The sequence below is a fragment of the Poecilia latipinna genome, unplaced genomic scaffold, assembly GCF_001443285.1.
Source record: "Poecilia latipinna isolate Pla-1442-1.1 unplaced genomic scaffold, P_latipinna-1.0 Scaffold1280, whole genome shotgun sequence".
In the NCBI taxonomy this organism is placed as follows: domain Eukaryota; kingdom Metazoa; phylum Chordata; class Actinopteri; order Cyprinodontiformes; family Poeciliidae; genus Poecilia; species Poecilia latipinna.
Genome location: NW_015113896.1, coordinates 227,966 through 247,345, shown reverse-complemented (window position 1 = coordinate 247,345; position 19,380 = coordinate 227,966). Strand labels below are relative to the sequence as shown.

The following is a 19,380-nucleotide window of genomic DNA, read 5'->3' as shown; positions in this document are numbered from 1 at the left end:
TGCTTTTACAGTTAAAATTTTACAGTCACCAAATTACAGAAGATAAAAACTAAAGATGACACTATTGATGGTAACACATAAAATAACAAAACTATTGTGCAATCGTTAATGCAATATCGTGTCCAACCAGGGAGGAAATCTGCAAAGAAACCTCAAAATGTTCACGTTGAGAGTTACCTGCCTTAACATAATTCACTGGCTGTACAACGGTCTGTCTAGACTGCTCTTTAAATGTGAGTCACCTCTGTGCCATCACTGCCCCAGGAGAATGACACTGCTGTGCATCTGTAGCTGCTGCTCAACTACCATGAGAAGGACACAGCAGCAGCAAGGTGGCCAGGTAAAGGCTACGGCTGACTCAGTCCAAGGCGAGCATCCCTGTATGGCGACACATCCCTCTCTTCTCATCAAAAGGGAAGGAGGGGTGGGGGGAAACCCCAATGGAGGCTATAAAGCTTCAGCTCCAAGGGTTGATGTCAGCCAAATACTGAAATGGAGAAATTGATCACTAAAATAATAGCTTCTGAATCAGACTTTAGGTTTGTTTTATGTTTTAACATCTTAAATAGATGGGTGCTTTGGTGGCGCAGGGGCAAAGCACAACTCATGTATTGATGTCTTAGTCCTCATGCCAGTGGTTGCAGGTTCAATTCCTGGCCTGGTGACATTTGCCGCATGTCTTTCCTGTCAAACTACTTTCAAATAAAGGCCACCAGAGCCAACAAAACCTTAAGCAAAAAAAACAAGCATCTTAAATAGTTGGGGAGGATCAATAAGAAAGGGACAAAATAATAAAACATGACATTTAACCTAAGAAATCTTTTCATGTTTTTTTTTTTTTTGTTTGTTTGTTTCAGATATAGTTTTCCGAGCTGTAGTGTGCGTTCTTCACAATGACAATGTGTTGGAGCTGATCAGCAACAATTCAGTTCCAACTTTATTAAAGACACAGTATGTTGATTTTTTAAGAGAGAGAAAAGATCAAAATATTAACAATATGAGTTAATGATTGAATCATTAGTAAACACAAGAACCTATTCTAATCAATCAATTAATTGACTGAAAAAGATTTAGTTTTTTTTTCTAAATTGGTGTGTTTCCATTAAACTAATTTATTTCTCTACTTTAAATTCCGCAATTAATGGAGCTAGCGACAGACTGTTGCATCCTAAGTCCACAAAGGAGCATATCGGAGATCCTTCCTCTCAGCAGTTATTAAACTCTGTAACTATCACTGCTATCACTATTCTAATAATTGTTTTCATTGCTGCTGGTATTGGACTGTTATTTTTGGTTTTACTGATTTTAAATGACATTTCTGCTGCACATCCCTGTTGATTTTCCAATTTTTATTTTTCATATTTTAAACGGCTTGCTGCATTAACCCAGAAACACAGATTCACCTTTTGTACATTCTTAAAACATTATTCTACTGAGTTGGACATTTCTTGGATTATGCCATTTCAGGTAACTGCACAGAATTTTGTTGTAACATTGCATCATTACATTATATTATTTATAATTTTGCTTTTTTGGTATTTTTATTACTTTTCTCTTTGTGTACCTCAATGTCCTGTCACTTTTCTACTGTTACATGCAAATTTCCAAAGTATTGGAAATAATATATTTTTATTCTATTTTAGAAACAGTTTTTTTTTTCTGGTGCTTTTGTAACCCTGTCCTAGATGAGACAACATCAGTGTTTTTTTTTTCCATTGTGTTTCTTTTTATTTTGACATTGTACACTACTGGGAGTAGGTAGATAAAAAAAAACTGAATATGGGAAATGTTCAGAAAGGTTTTTGTTACCTGTGAGATACTGTGTGAGTGGTGTATTTAAATTTGTGGTCAGTGTATATGTATAATGGTGGCCTGCAGCAGTTCACCCTGCAGACTTCAACTATCCTATTAATTACAGGTCTGCACGACTACAACTCCGCATGCAACCTTGACACCAGCTGACACCAACTCCACCCCAGGCTGACACACTGCAGGAGCTTTCATGTACATCAAGCAAATTTTAAATCTAATTGACTGTAAATTAAACATTTGTCGTATGTTAAACAGTCCCTAAGAGCCTTTTGAGATTACCTTTTTTTAAAGACATTTCTTTTTCACTATCTGGGTAAATATTTTACCAGTCCAACATAAACGTTTTGGCTCTAAAATCCAAAAGATTTTTGTTGGTATTTAAATGTGTAACCCTGTCACTTTGGTATCAGGCTGTGGATAAAGTGGAGCCCTGGAAGATGGTGAGGCTTGGTGCAGAAACAGAGAAATAAAAAGGAGAGAAAACCTAACAGGAAAGAGGAAATGAAGAGATGGGGGGGGGGGGGGCCAATGACAGCCATGGAGGTTTTCAAATCGTTGATGCTTCCTCATAAAGACCTTTATAAGTCCAACACTGTTTCTTTGTGTGTCTATGAATGTAGATGCGGATCCTTTTCTCTTTCAGTTCTGGACTGGAAGGAAGATCCTGTCTGTGTATAGCTCTGTCTCACCATCTGTTCCTGGATAGACCGCTGATACCGCCTCTTATAATATCCTGTTCAGCTTTGTCTGTGGAGGTGGGGTGCATACACCTTGTACTGGGATTATTTCTAACTTTCTTCCATCCCTCCTCTTCCTTCTTTCCTTTTCTTCCTTTTCTCCCTTCCCTACTCGGTTACTCAGGAAGAGCCAAGTTGCATGTTTACAACTGATGCAACAGAGCTCCTTCACTCAAGCATCCATTCTGGGCAGAAGAACAAACCACAAATAGCCCTCTACCTTACTCATCCTGAGTGCCTTTCACAGTCACACACAGTCTCTCTGGGACGAAACAGGAGCCCCGAACAATATCAGCAACATCCTCGGATGCTGCAACAATCAGCTGATCGCTGCTTTAACACTTGTCGTTTCCACACGGGTCTGGACTTATCAGCAGGTCAACAAAAATCTGAAAGCCTGGATGAAGGATGTCCTACAGTTGGATAATCTGACAAGAAGGAAGCTTGTGAGTCTCCAAAAGTGAATGATAGAGTTGTCTGTCCCAAGCCACGTCACAGCACAAGCAAAAAGCTTGAGAACTGAAGCTTCTTACTTAATCAGATTTCCTATTCTGGACAAACTTCCCATTCAGATGACAGCAGCATGTGGGTGATGAAAAACCACAACTTATAGCAAATTGGTTCATATACTGCAATACTGGCCTAATGAGCAACAGATGCAATTTCAACATTGCACTTAGCTGTCGCTTTCATTTTTACATAGTAAATTGACATTCTAAATTGAGACCGCACTAATATTCACCGATTTTTCTGTATAAAAATGTGCCTATATGCAGATTTTTTTCATATAGCACATCTGAAATAGTCAAAAGAAAATGCAGTTTGGGCAGATGAAATGCATAGGCACAATGCCATTATTGGTTGGAAAGCAGCCAGTGCAGGAGTGCCATTTCTTTTCCTGTAACGAAACGATGGCAAGGGGAATCTAATAATCTCATAACACCATGTACAATCTGCCTGCCATGGCAGTTAAGCCAGATATAATAATTCATTGTGAAAGATTGGCATTTTTACCTTCTTCCAGGAAACAATTTACTTTAAGAGGTGGATTTGTATTGTTGCCAATTTCAGCCAAATGTGGACATACACCATGTTCCTGGTTTTAGACATTCACTAACCCAAAAATTGCTTTAATTTCAATAATCTATCATTGTCATTTATGTCCAGTGGAACATAACATAGATCTGAAACAGATAGATATGAACAGATAAAATAGTTCACCTTTTCATTGTAATTAAGAGTCACTGAATAACTCAACTTACAAGGATAACTTCATTATATTCACAAATTAAGAGACAGCAGTGATCAGAAAAAATATCACTTTTCCAGGAGGACTGTCTGTCACTGAATCCGACTGTCCTCTAGGTAGTTTATATTCTGAAAAGAAAAAAAAATACCCAAGGTCTCACATCACAAAAGTTTCACAACTAAAAGATGATGCAGAAATATTCCTTTGTGGACTTTGAATACACTGAAAAGTTTTAGGGATTTTTATTTATTTATTTATTTTTTTACATTATGATGTCAAAACATGATGCCTTTCTCAACTGTAAAACTTTTACTTGATAATTTTTTTCTCTTTGTCCAGCAAGCAGTTCATCATTAGAAAACATAACTGAGTCATGGTGTTTATTTTTATCAAGATGATGACAACTTCCTAAAGTGCCTTTGATGCAAAACCACTCATAATAAGCCACACACTTCAAACTAAGAGCATCATAAAACACTGAAAGAGGGTTAAAAATAATTATTACTGTTCCAGTTGGCAGATCTCTCTTCCTCCTTACTTCTTTCCTCATCCTTTCTAAGGAAGTCTGCAGACCAAAAGTCTACTTTGTTCATCTGACTATGTCATCTTCTTCCACATGCTTTCTGTAACCCCAACATGTCTCACTGCAAACAGGACTTTTTATGGCCTTCGTTCAATAATTGAACAAAGGTCATAAAAGGGAGACTGTCTTCTTAACAGTGTTCCATAAAGCTCAGGTTTTTAGACTGTGGATCTCTGAAACTGTGAATCTCTGCATCTCCTAAAAAGATGAGCCTCTTGTCTGTTTCTCTAAAAAAAAAATAATAATAAATAAATGCTTACTTGTCTGGCCTTTTAGCAATGTATTTTTTAGTATCTGTTTACAGTTCTCCTATGATTGTAGTATGATTTACTGAACAGAGTTCTGTGAAAAGTTTGGTTTACTAGGTTACACCGTAACTCAGCTTTAAACCTCTCCACAAGTTTATTTCTGATCTGTTGGGTGTGCTCCTTGGATTTTATTCTACTTCTGAGGCCTTGGCAGAGCAGCTGGATTTATATTGAAATTAAATTATTAATAAGTGAACCAATTAGGCTAAGGGAATTGGTTGCCCTTGATTTTTACTTAGGAGTATCAGAATTTTATAGTGTGTTAAAATATGAAAACCTTATGGGGTTTAAATGGGGTTAAATACTTTTTTGAGGTTACACGTTTTTTTTCAATATAACAATTATCTAATTTGTGTGTCTTCAATACACTCCAGTACGCTTCCACTGACTCTTGTGTGATTATGAATATTGCTCTTTGTTTATAGTAAACAAAACAGTCATTAGGTGTAATGCAGCTGGTGATTATGTTTCAGTCCAATTATAAAATAATTGTAACATAATTCTGGGTAGACACATTTGCACAATTTACACAAGGCGAAGTTTCTCAAAGATGTGTGCTACATTCTTTTATGGGATTTACTATGTGTAAAGACCATTTTAGTCAGTACAAACAAAAAGCCATTTGATAAAGATGATGTTGATGCAACTTATCATGGAGAACTATACTCGACCTGTAAGGAGGATCATGGAAATCTTCCTTATATATGCACGAGATAGGTTATAAAATAATATTTGGAATAAATATGACTTTATTCAGTTACAGAGGAAAACTAAATCAAAGGTGGTGGATGAAATGCTTTCTATTAATTTAAGTAAATTCTGCTAATGAAACAAAAAATAGTGTAAAACATCACCTCCGTTCTTTTATTCTGTATCTTTCTTGACAACTGAAGTACCTACACTGAAGAATTTTAGTGCAATGCTTTCCAGGGTAGCATGGTTTCTGCATGGATACCATTTCCATTCATGTGGCAGTAAGTGCTCTCATTTTAACCATTTCCTTCATGTTTTGCTCTAAACCTGAGCTGAACTGACCTCACAGAGAGAAGACAAATGGCAACGATTTCTCACAAGAAAGCCTTCAAAAACTGGGAACGTAGCATTATATACTTACTAGAATTAACAACGTTCAACATTATGCATGTTGAACATTATCTAAACGCTCACTTTCAAACTTGGAGAAACATCATGTCCAGCTACATTTTTTTTTCTTTAGGATTCCTCCACATTTCCTTTTCTTCAAATTTGAATACTTTTCAAGATTCATTTTTTTCTGTTTCTTTTCAGCCCATCTTTAAAGCTTAAGTAGAAAATTCAGGCAAATAAGCGAATGTTGTCATGTTCGATTCTAGGGCCGTGTTTAAAAGAGGACAGTTTTCTCATTTTTTTAAGGTGTATGATTTAGTTATTGCCTAACTAAGTAAATGTATAAATATATGTACAAGTGTTTTCCCCTCTTTTATAAAATACCAAAGCCAAGAACTCTCCATATTTGCATTATTATTATTATTATTATTATTATTATTATTATTATTATTGTAATAAAAATGCACTGCAGAATAAATACTGTCATTTTTTTCAACATTTAACATAACCTTTAGTCCAATTAAATGAAGTCATTCAAGTAGTGATCAAATGAAAGTCTAAACAGAAGATAAAACATATTTCAATGGTATGCTGGCCATTTTTATGTTCTCCTTGTAAAAATTAATCCTGTAGGTCAGAAATGAAGGCAAAGCTGTGAAGGAGAAACAACAACCTTAACAACAACCATTATTTGTCTAATGCGCTTTTTTGCCAAACCAAAACCAAACAACTGTGAGCTTTTTACGGAATGTTTTACAGCAACTACAGCTCATTTTGTGTTTTTTTTTTTTGTTTGTTTTTTTTACACTTTCTGCCTGTACCGAAGTCAAAACAAGATAAAGAACGGAGCTGAGAACATGATACAGAGAGCAATCTGGAAGGTAGATCTAATCTCAGTGACCTTCAATTTCTTCTTCCCAGAATACAACACGGGAGTTTACAAAAAAGAGCATAATAAGTGTTTTCCCACTACAAATTGATATTGAAAATAGTATCACCTATTGCCACAAACTGCAGTCTGTAACAAAGTGAATATCCGTCCTCTCAATCACCCGGTTTCAGCTGTGCAGTGAACATTATGCCTTCCAAACAACATGATCGTGAATATTACGTTACACTTCAAAAACACTGACTCTTGGGTATCTTCGTTGTATGAGCTTCTCGTGGTTATGAGGATTTTTTTGTTGTTGTTTTAACTGAGAACACAAGAGATACAATTTTAAGCAGGACTTTAACAAAAATACCTAAATAAAGTCCTGCTAATTAAGTCAGCATTTCCCAAAACAAATAAGCTCAGAGGCCAAACTCATTTTTATATATATATTTTTTTACTATAAGTAAGCTTCCCATTCTAGATCCTTACTTTTTTTCCCTCAGCATTTCTTCTCTTTACCATCTCAGTGCACACCCTCTGGAGACCAGTGTTACTTCAATGAGTTCACTTATTAAAAGTCCCAGTGTACGTGTCTTTCTGTCTTTTGCTTCCTCCTCAAAAGCACCCACTACTACGAGGCATAACATAGACATTGTCAAAAAAAAAAAAAAAAAATCTGCTACCTCCCTCCCTCTCAGTCGCTGTCTCCAATTATCTATTTCTGTCTTCTCCATGCACCAGCCCTCCTCCCCGTACTGCCAGTAACATTTGCTGCCCACACTTTTGCTGCAATGGTACATTTCTTTAGCCAACTTCAACTAAATTCTCTCATCAAAATCTTCACTATAAATTGTAATAAGTGGAAAGTGAAATCAAAGCAAGGTTAAAAGGGTCAAACGGAAACAACAGACGTCAGTCATATAAGGTGGACAACTAGCGTGTTGCACAGACAAACTGCTTTAACACGGTTATGTAGAAGCCTTGAAACACAGACTAATACTAATGATAGAAGCTCAACACAGAAAAGGCCCTGCTATTTTATCAGTTGTCACCAAGAATGTATGGTTGCATATCATTTGGTTTGCCAAGTTATTTATAGATGTGCCCGTGATCCAGCTAATTCCTGCCACTAACTGCGGGCCAAACATGAGAAATTTAAAACAAACTGTTGTCTGATAAATTGATTTAAGATTAGTTTTTAAAATGTCAACTTGGTTAAAAACAAAACAAAACAAGATTTTTAGTTACAAGTCAGGTTCACACTGATCAGTATAGGTAGAGAAGATTTCTCTTAACTCTCACTCGATCTTAACGTAATGCTCAGGGGGAGTTCGAAAAATGTCCCGGTCAGACAGCGGGGAGGCCGGGGCGGACACAAGTTCAGTGCAACCCCACCAGACCAAGCACAGAGTAAAAAACTTGTGGGATCTAAAGACTGTGTCTTAAGACTGTGTGAAGGTGAAATGTAATGGGTTTTTTTCTGTGATGTTTTTAACGGGTTAAAATTTTAGTGAGTTTTTGTTACTTATTTCATATTTAACTCATTAAACAGGACTCTCACTCCAACAAATGACATTCTTAATTGAAGGCTGTCAAAAGGTTGTAGAAACTTGAAAGAAGAAAACCCATGATGGTCTAAGAACTTTAAAAACAACTATTTATTTCTATGTTGTCTCTGTGATAAATACATGCATAAGGGAAACCCTACATGTGTGAATCACTGGCTGCTTGCCTGGTTGTTCTCAAAAGCAAAAATATGCCAAACAAAAGCAAACTGGTATAAAATCAAGCACATCCTGAAAGTAAGAGCTTATTCTCATGCAGTGATAACATAAAATAATACATAAAAACATTGCAATTAAATATTTATTTGGATGTCCAAATTGGTGGTTCTTGATGGGGTTTTTTCACACATGTAATGATGCAACAGCTCTAGTCTACATGTATGTTTTCTGCAATAACAAGTAGCTCCCCACGTCATCTGTAACATGAGTACGACCATGATGTCAGAAGGTTTCTCTCTAAGAACTTAACTAGTTTTGCATTTCCTTAAAAAAGTGGCTGCTGGGCCTTGAAAGGAACAGAAACATACAACTAAATGGATAATGAGGGGTACTGACTTTCACCAATTAAGCCCAAGGCAACATCTTGGTGTATTTCAGCAAGCTGCCCACGGAGCTGCCCTGGTTTCACTCTGCCTTGGACTTATCACTGCAAAGGTCTCACGGACCAGGGCAGAGCGGTCTCTGCTAGTCTCAGTTGGGCTGCCAACTCGCAAGACCTGCAAGAGGGCTGTCTGGCAGCCTTCACAGCGTCTAAAAGACAGTGTGAGCTTTCACATGCATTTTCCTGTTTCCCAGAGAATCTGTGAGCACAGTGAGCTTGAGCATCAGTCTTTATATTTAGTTTACTGACAAAAGCCAGTTGGTGTTTTGTCAAAATAGCAAAACAGCTGTAAAATATGTCTGCGCTTGCTTAACGAGGCTCACAAACTCTAATTTACAAGCAGAGCCAGATGAAACGGTGGCAAAAACAGCTTCATCAAGCGTGGCTAGGAGTTAAACTCGTAGCTCGCAAGCATCTATTCTCGCATTATATGCAGATAAAGAAGCTGTGGAAGACCAAGTCATCCAGATTGGTTACTCTATTAAGGGTCACTACACATTTTGTATATTTAACTTTCAAATTTTCCATATTCTCAAAGATGGATGGATGGACGGACGGGTGGACGGGCTATCAGTCGAAAATACAAATATTTCTTTCCGTATCAATCCAGACTTGAAACAAAGTGCAAACAACATTCCATACTTTCTTAGACTTTTCCAGACTGCAGAGGAACCTTATGTTTGACAAGGAAGATTTTTGGTGAAAATATCCCCGTTCAGGTATGCTGACAACCAAAATTGAATAACATTGTAACAACAAATGCTTGGCATATTTTGGGGATATTACTTGCTTCCAAAGGCCAAAGAAAATCGATGGCGTATTTCACCATGAAGTTCTGGTTTCTCTTCCTTCAATTTAAGCTTCCACACTTCAAGTGAAAATTGATGTGACAGCTTCATGAAACGGAGGAATTCATTTTTTAATCTTTCTCACCACAAAGAAGATAACCTCAGTCCCACTCTGTGATACATTGTGTGTTTTTCTTTGGCTCTGCCAGTTTGACTTATAAGTAAGTCTCCATTTTGATGGGGTCTTCTATCGTGCTCATCTTTGGTTATTAATATGTGCATAGAAAAGTCGAACCGAGGAATATTTCCCCTCTCTAGTCACTAGCTATCTGCTTCTCTTGAGACTAAATATGAGTGGCTTGCGTCCCAACACTATGGCTCGCAGTTAAACTGGGAATAAAAATACCTTTGTTTCCAATTCTGGTAATTACTGCTCTGTCTCACTTCCCTCTCACCCAGTTTGTTTTAAACCACTAATAAGATTCCAGTCCATTAGTTTTGAAATTAATTACACATTTCTTGCTGAATCTGAATGTGGCTAATATTAGGCAGTTATCTCTTGACAGCTCATGTGCCGGCTTCATAATTAGTGTTTTTTTCACTATGCTGTAAGGATTTTTTTATACCTGACATTAACACCTGGACAGTTTCTTTACTCCAGCACCAACAAACTAACTACAGTAGAGAAAAATGCTGATGACCAAATGCTCTGTGAAGAATCCAAAACTCTAGATATTTTTATGTATACACTAAAACTGAAAACCCCCTCTCTAGGACAAGAAATGACACCCATAGTTATTATATTTTATCTATTTTTTATTGTCAAAGATAAGATGAATGAATATGTTTCAGCTATGGTTTAACAGAACTAATTTAATTTAGGGAGAAAAAGAGACAAGATTAGCAAAGATCCCACATGTACAACTACAGATAAGCAACATAAATCCAATCATTTTAAGGGAGGATTCAACCTTTGGTAACAGACTGAGTTCACATGAAGGCATTTTTCTTTTTTTTTTATTGGTTGTTTTTCTTCCTTTCTTTCTGAAAAGTATGGAAATCCTTTGTTTTCTGTCTACTACAAAAGCTGAGTTTAATATAAAGTAATGAGCACACAACTGTTTCAATAAAAAGCAAACAGTGCAAAACCAAAAATAAAACAAATAGAGAAAAAGCCCTTCCAGGTATTAAGGTATTTGCCTCTCTTCCTTTTTAAAAGTCACAAATTCACAAACCCTTTTGTGACACACTAGAGAACAGATTTAAGTTGTCAACCAGCTGTTGTATAACAGATGAAGGAGATGAAATTCAAATATTTGGAGACATAATTGGCTACATTTTCTTTAGCAACTTATGCAAAGGACCATAGATCGGCCAAGAAAAATACCACCAATCACTACAACTCTGGTAAGGGTGTTTTGGAAACGGTGTTAGCAACAGGTGTTGGGGGGCGGGGGGAGAAGCTGCAGCTAGAGATTTTTTCGAGTTTCTTTTGCTTTTTTAGAAACAGCTCATTTTAACCTTAAATTGTTAAAGCGAATCCAGTAAAGCCTGAACTAGAAGTTTGTACAACAGTTTTACTCTGACAATTTCAAATCTGCGAACCCAAATTGTATCTGTGAAAAAACACAAAAGTGATATCTGTGCTCATTTTGCTGTTATAGCCACTTAGATGAACCTCATTGAAAACTACAGTCATTTTCAATGCCAAATCCAAAGTTAGTTATTCTACGCAGATCAAGGATAATTTAAAACAATTAGTTTTTTGTGAGGCATTTTAAATGTCTAACAAATACGGAAATGTGATTCTTAGTTTCTTTAGCTTTACTGTTTACATTTTTGTTCTCATAAGCCCTGCACTTTGAATCCTCTTGTCTCATGAGTATAAAGTTATATTGACAATAAAAAACAGATCACAACTTTTGTTATTCAGTCTTCATGTCGCCCTGCCAGTAAGTATAAATTCTGCTCCTGTATTCAAAAGGAGATAACTATATAACTATGACAAATTATATTAAAAAGCAATATGGATAACTTATGTGAAAAGCAAAGCAATACAATTTAAACAATGTTATCTTTAGCTTGATTTCAGATTAAATTGGGTAAAACATAAATAGGTGATGCTCTCCTTGTGCCTGATTTATTGGGAGTTAAAGCATTAAATAATGCAAAGTAATTAATCTGTACTCCTCCAAAAAAGGATTAAGACTTACATAAATAATTTACAGTATATTTCTGAAATGTATCTGCAATTTTATATCCATGTGGGTATAGAACCTTTTTTTTTGTTTTTACTGATGGATTGACTCTTGGTGGGATGTGCTGATCTTCTAAACTTGACTTTTAACTATATTTCTGTGACTTCATGTCTGTTGCAAACAGAACAAAAGTTTTCCAGATCACAATATTATTAAACTCTAACCATTACTCAAAAACTGATGAGATGTTTATCCTGGTGTCATTGTAAATCTACAGATCCACACCATTAAACATCCATTCGTTATTGTTGCATGGATGCTGATGTACGGTGTCCATCTCTAGGATTCATTGGATAAGGGTGAGTGGGTCACCAGTCCAGCACGGGGCAACACATGAACACACAAGACAAATAACTATGGACACACATTCACAGGGAGACATATTAGCAGTCATATTTTGTACGGTGGGAGAAAGCCTGAGTAACAGGATACCTGGACACAACTCACACATCCACAGAAGAGCATGCATGCAGAAAGACCCCTGGCTGGTATTTGAACCCATGGCCTACTTGCTGCAAGGCAACAGCGCTCACAAATGTTCCACTGTGCAGTCCTATTAAAAAAAAAAAAAAAAAACTGTGACTTTTACTTTAGATAAATCAGACATGCTTTCCGTGAAAGTATCTCCCAAAAAAAAAAACAAAAAAAAAAAAACAATCTCTTCTGAAAACTGTGTTGTGCCAACTATCTAAGATAATGCAACGTGACAATTAAAGCTGGAGGCTGGACTATAACTTTCCCCTAATGACCGTGAGTTATTGATTGGATTCAATCTGACACCGTGTAGAGCCTATAAGCAGAAAGAGCCATCTGTTTTAAAAGAGATTCTAATTGTTGAAAATGTCTCCTAATAAAAGAACATTTTGTACGAAATTTTAAACATCGCTATTTTTCTACATAAAGCAGCTCAGATGGGGCTCGGGTGTGACATTTAACCTTACGTTTGACTTGCACGACTCTCATAAAGTTCTCTCTTGCTTAGAGTCATATGGACAACCATCCTGTCTCCTACAGGCTGACAGATGCAACATAAACACATACACACAGTCACATTTCTTCACTTCAATAAATTAGTTTGATGTTACATGAACGTCCTGCGGACATCGCAGAATGTAACAGCTGACAAAACTTAAGCTTTTTTTTTTTTTTTTCCCATAAGGCAATCTAAGTGAGGCATCAAATCTGATTTGGAGGACTTTGCTGAAGATCGAGTTCAAGTAGAGATGAAGATCTGGAAAACACTTAAAGTTTTAACTTTAGGAAGGAAATGCGTTTCTCTGAAACATGAGCAACAAAAACAAAGACCACACAGACCAAATCTGTCATGTAATCATGAAATCATTTCTCCTCGCGGATGGTGACTCATCTTTTGTCCCTGGCGAACTCGTATCTGGCAATGAGGTCGCAAGACATTTTATATGATGCAGCGTGCCACTTTACAGGGCACCACTCACCACATGGGGAGCACCTCACTAAAAACAGCGCATACCTACAGCTGGTTAAAATGAGCAGACAGCCTCTCACAGCATAAAGATGTGAAAAAAATAAATAAATAAAAAATAAATAAATAAATAAAAAGAAACATGATATTATTATCTCTGTGCTATTCTGAGGGACATATCATCTACTATGTGTGTTTTAACTGTGAAAATCACCTCACTGCCAGAAATGTTCTTACTTATTTCGCTAGTGTATTTACAGTAGAGTTGTGGGATTTTCTATATCTTAGGGAAGCTTTAGTATGCACCGGACGTCAGTCATTAAAATAACGTCTAACCTAATAAAACTGGGCGTGGTGGACCTAAAATAATCAATGCTTGTTTTTAATTTAACTGTATGTAATGAGACAGAGGCTGCGTCATCCACACAGATTTCCAGGGGACGAATCTCCTCCAGCATCAGGTGTTAGTCAGTGACCTGAACCTCATTTCAAAGCCTTAGAGGAAAGTGATAGTGGGTGACTCCTGGATACATCAAAACCTATTATTTATCGTGATAGCAGAGGGGGCTTGTGTCATTACCCACTGTCTGCTCTCTAATTCTTCCCCCTGCCATGACACGTCTGTTTTGCAGTCACAGACAGCAAAAAAAGAAAAAAAAAAAAAAAAAAAAACCCTCATTGCAAGGGCTTCCCAACATTGTGACCTTGTGCGTATGTTCTCGAGTCACCTCATGGGAACAGACCCGAACACAGCGCATCCAAATCGAGCACAACAAGTGCCCAAGTGGCTGTCTCGCACTATCCTGCCACCTTCAGTTGATGCAACACTCCTACTCTTTGCTTTCCAGCGCGTTTTGGAGAAACACACGCTGTATCAATCGCAGACAATCAAATCAATTACCATTAGCTTGTTGGCAGAGGGAAAAACAAAAACAAAACAACAACAAACAAACAAAAAAAGAAAACATGCGTGCACCTGACTTATATATGGCCCATTCAAGGGCGTCTGGAAATCAACGCAAGAGCTTTGCATCTGGAAATGATTTCAAATTATCCACCAATAGTCGACAGTGGAATCTTTTGCTCACCTTTGCTGCTGTCCTCTTGGTTGAGATGCATGACTCTTCTTACCATGTACTCATTTAGGCTGCCTTCTAACTAAGCTGTACGCTTCTCCAATAGAGTTGTCGACGTGAACTCTTATTCCAATTTATTTCTGCTCTCTTTGCCCGCCTGATGCGTTGTTCAACTGGCACACAGGGACGCGCCTGCACTTGTGCGCTGTGCGTCCTCCTCTACCGCCTCTCTCTTCCCCCTCCAGTTGGAGCAGGTAGTCTAGGTGAGGTTTGGAGTCTGTGTTGTGGCTCTGTCCGCTTTCTCTCCGAGTACGTTTATCGTCTGAGCCCGGATTCGCTCAAAGGACTGGTCGGAGCAGAGGGTTTAAAGGAGGAGACGCCAGGCAGACGGGTGGGGTGACGTGAAGTAAGTCAGTAGGAGGTCGTCTACTCGGAGAGGAGGCGAGGAATCCGCACGCCCTCGGATGCTGGCCGTTTTTATCAAAGGTCTTCATCACGGCACAACCGGACTTCACTTGGAGCTCCTCAATCAGGGGCCCATCCTGACATTTACGTAAACCGAAATAAACTGAGGCTTTCGTGTGTGTGTGTGTGTGTGTAGTTCTTTTCTTCTTTTTTTTTTTTAATACAGCCGATTCTTGCTCATTTAAGCACCAACAGGGAAGCGCAAAATCTGAGCCTCGTCACAGTCCCAACTGGAAACAGCGGGTGAAAAGCACAGTTCAAAACTGAACGACACGAATTCTTGTTGTCAGACCTGCATTCCCCTCTTATCCTGCCATTGGTTTCGGAACAGAGACAGTGATGGGCGATTCGTTGTGAGGATTTGTGAAAAGGATGCCTTTTACGCACAACCTGCCCAAGTCGTGCTTCAGATTTATTCTGTTGCTCACGTGCTGAGCCCGTTTAACGGTTTCATTGGAGTCATTATTGTAAGCAGCCGATGCGCTTTCATTATCATCATGATGCCATTTCAGCCAATAGCCCCACACAGCCGATAAGGAGCATTTACTCACGATTCACGTTCGCCCGGAGCTACGCGTGGAACGTGGCTCTCTGGCGATCTCTAGTGTTGCTCATAAATCAGCTGCGTTCATCTTGGTGTCAAGGACGGAGCTGTTACTGTCCAATAATAGAAGCTAATGAATATTAAAATACAAGAAGAAGTAGATTTATATATATATATATATATATATATATATATATATATATATATATATATATATATATATATATATATATATATATATATATAATAAAAGCAAGTTGTTTTTTTTTCTTTTTGCAAATAAAAGTATGCCTATCCTAGTAATATTCTGTAATTTGCTGAGGCTAGTATACATTTAAATAGGTCTACGAATTGCAGCTACCACAAAATGTTAATATATTCCATGCACGACACATTTTCTGTCAATAATATCTTCCTGGTCCTGCAAATGAAAATCCAAAACGACACAATTTGTACCATGTTGTTTGCAATAAACAACAGACAGTACAAAACAATCATCCAGGTCATTACAGTTATATGTTCTGATGACTGTGGGGACGAATGACCTCCTGTAGCGGTCAGTCCTGCAGCCCATTGACAGGCGTCTTTGACTCTGTAGATTTGTGAACTTTATGGATTCTGTTCCGTCCAAAGGTTTTCGGTTGACTGTGATCACTTGTTCTGCATGCTTGGCTTAAAGCACAGAGCAAGATGTGCAAACATAGGAAACAAAACAGCTTGCTTAATGAAATATACATCCACAGAATCTTTTTTTTCTTCTTCTTCTTCTTGTTTGTAGAAGGTCAGGCGTTGTTTTTCCATTGCCGAGAAGTTTACACTTCAAAAATAAAATCTGGAAACTTATTGTAGTCAGTGTCACAAAAGAAAATTGACTTTTCACTTTGAATACTGTAATATTTGTTTTTGGATCTTTTGTTTTCAAAGCCGTGTGACACTTGAGATGGTGCTTGTTAAGTTTCTTGAGAACAGTCAAGAGTTTGCAGGTCAATCTTTATGCAAATTGATTTGAATTTCAGCCATTGCAAACAGAACAACTAGATTTACATGAATATCTTAAAAGCTCACTGGCCAAATCTATGGTCTCCTAATACCTTTTTGTTTGTTAAATCAGTTAACAATGAATAAAAACAGAAATCAATTAGACATGATGGATCAGCTGATCTGAGGCCAGTTGACAATCTCAAATTATGATATTAATGCAATGTAAACATTGTGCCAGCTGATTTCAGGACACATTAAAGCACATTTAGCATTTAGGTCATTGTGACAAACAATTGGAAATAGAGGCTTGTTTTTTATAACTTGACTTTGACCACAGTAGTGTTTGTGTTTGGTTTATTTGTTTTTAAAGCTTGGGAGGACGCCATGTTCTTTCAAATGAATCAGCTTCAAACTGGGAAAACATCTGCAAACCAAGTGAAAAACAACTTTTGACATATAAAATATCAACAATAAGTTTTTTAAATGTCTTTTATTTGCAGTTAAATTAATAGAATAAATGAAATTATGAAAGAAAGGCTTTTGCAACAACTTACATTTATTCTTGTGCACTGGGTTTGTGCAATAACCGCATTACCCAACTGGAAGATTTCCTCATGTTTACTCAACTTCTCCCGTCTCAGTCCAGCTTTGAGATAAACACAGATACACACCTTGTTATGAAACAATATAAAAGACAATGATCGTTCTCACTTGCAGGACATTCTAAGGTTAAGGTTCTAGTGTGCGATCTGCTGCATCTGCGAAGTAAGTTAAGATTTTAATTTAGAGATAAATCTCAAGCAGTGTATGGAGAGATACCAATATTTGTAATTTCTTTTCTCTTTCTCTCTCTCTCTCTCTCTTTTTCTCTCTCTCTCACAGCATCGCTAGCCATGAAGCTGCTTTTGGCAGGAATTGTTTTGATCTCCATCATTGGAACTGAAGCTCAGTGGTACACATTTCCGATTGAAGCTGTTCAAGGTTAGAAGTGTTGTTCTGTTTACGCTTCAAATACGTCGTAGCCACACATTTAAAGTTTGGTAATTTCCCCTGATAAGGATCGTATGATATGGTTCGAGCCTATCTGCACATGAGAAAGGCCAGGTGTCCTAACGGGGACAAATACTAATATGCCAGAGGAAATGCTGATGCTGCGAAGAGAGGAAATGGAGGCGTATGGGCTGCTGAAGTGATCAGGTGAGAAGCACACAAGTAATACTGATGAAATTTTGGAAATATATACAGAGTGCAGCACTAATGGGAAGTTAGAAACATTGTTTTGTTAAAGCTTGATTAAAGCTTTTTTAAATTATTTTTATTATTATATTTGAACATGCTTTACAATAAAGTTTATTTGTAAGAATACAGATGTATCTTTTAAAAATACTGACTTCAAAGCAGATGTTGTACATAATTTTTAAGCCCAAATTTCTGAAATAAATATGTCTTAAATGTTTTACTAGCCGTCAGTAAATTAAGTTATTGCAATACATAAAGCGTTCAGTAATATTATAATACATCAAATGAATCTGCATATTTTGATTTTTTATTCCATATTTTTCTTCCTTAAGTACTGTTACTAGATTTGAGGCCAGTTTTAAAATACATACATATGCAATCTCATCTGATGATTTTACTGTCTTTTTCCCCACCCTGATGGTTAAAATGTGGCTCTTTGTTTCTTCCCTCAGTGATGCCAGAGAATGGGTGCAGGGAAACTCAGGCCGGGGAGCTGAGGACACGGAGGCTGATCAGGAGGCAAATCGATGGGGACGAGGCGGAGGAGATCCCAACCGTTACAGAGTCGACTGTATTCCTGACGATCATTAAAGAATACAAAGTTATAATAAATCTAATCAAACCCATGGCACACATTTTAAAATAGACAGACAGACCAAGATAGAGACAAACGGGACCACACGTAAAGAAGCAATAATTGTAAAAGTAAATGTATTAGAGAATGTGTAATATACAAGGAAAAGAAAACCACACTTACGAAAAATCGCAGATACAGAATCCACTACATGTACAAGTGTATTCAGTTTCAGTAAAAACTTAAATTTCACTTTTTGCATATGTTGCCTGAGAATCATATTGTTTTTGCTAGAGGTCTGCTGTCTGTTATTGTTAAAAGTGAAGCCATTTTAAAAAGGTAGAAAAGTTAATTAAAGTATTTAGATCTTGTAGAGGCATTACACAAATCAGTTGTGTTTAATCATTTTACTTTTACTGAAGGAACTTGCACATAGTTGGAGTACAGATGAGGTCTCCAGTGCTAATTTATGTCGCCATCTTTAGTCACAATGACGGCATATTACAAAATATTTCATTTTGTATTAATTCATACATGATTCAGGTGGAGGGGAAGCTATACAAGCTGATAACCTATCAAATTTATTCGAGTCTGACTTGTATTTTTTTTCCACTTAATTGTGTTTAATAAAAATTTCAAATAGTTAACTTACAAAAGGGTTTTAAATGTTTTTCTAATTTTAAATAAAATTCCTAAAGATACAAAACAGCTGTGATAGATAGAAGAACTGTGATAAAATGGTCTTAATAATAATGGTTTTAATAATAAAAATTATTATCAGAAGACAATATGGAACAAACAAACAAGAGTGCTTAATTTCTGAAGAGGTGTGATTGGTGACATGCAGAAAAGATAAACATAATAATTGGAATGCTATAAAGTTGAGTGCAGTGCAGAAAGCAGGGGGGGAAAGACGCTAAAATAAAATAAGTATAGCAGGAGCCAAACTAAAACACAAAAGGAGATACAATGCAAAACAGAAAAAAGTCACATAAGAGTCTAAGGCAAGATGCCCAGGAAAGACAACAAACAAAATAAGAAAGAAATTAAAAACATAGAAATTAAATTATGACAAAACTTTAATGGCAAAATTAAACAGCCAAAACATTATGAGAAAATTAAAAACAAAAGTCAAATAAAATACAAACCAAAACAATTTCCATAGTTATTGTTTGTACATAATTTTTTAGAATAGTTTA

At 36.9% G+C, this 19,380-nt stretch overlaps 1 long non-coding RNA gene and 1 pseudogene across 1 annotated transcript; one reads left to right on the top strand and one right to left on the bottom strand.

Moving 5' to 3' along the window:
- Positions 1-266: 266 nt before the first annotated feature.
- Positions 267-15,543, bottom strand: LOC106961232 (uncharacterized). Its single transcript, XR_001427732.1, has 3 exons — positions 14,391-15,543; positions 13,376-13,378; positions 267-277 (listed from the first exon to the last, which is right to left on the bottom strand). It is a non-coding gene; the product is annotated as an uncharacterized LOC106961232 (long non-coding RNA).
- Positions 15,544-17,015: 1,472 nt separating this feature from the next.
- Positions 17,016-18,962, top strand: LOC106961238 (serum amyloid A-5 protein-like; annotated as a pseudogene).
- The last annotated feature ends 418 nt before the right edge of the window (positions 18,963-19,380 follow it).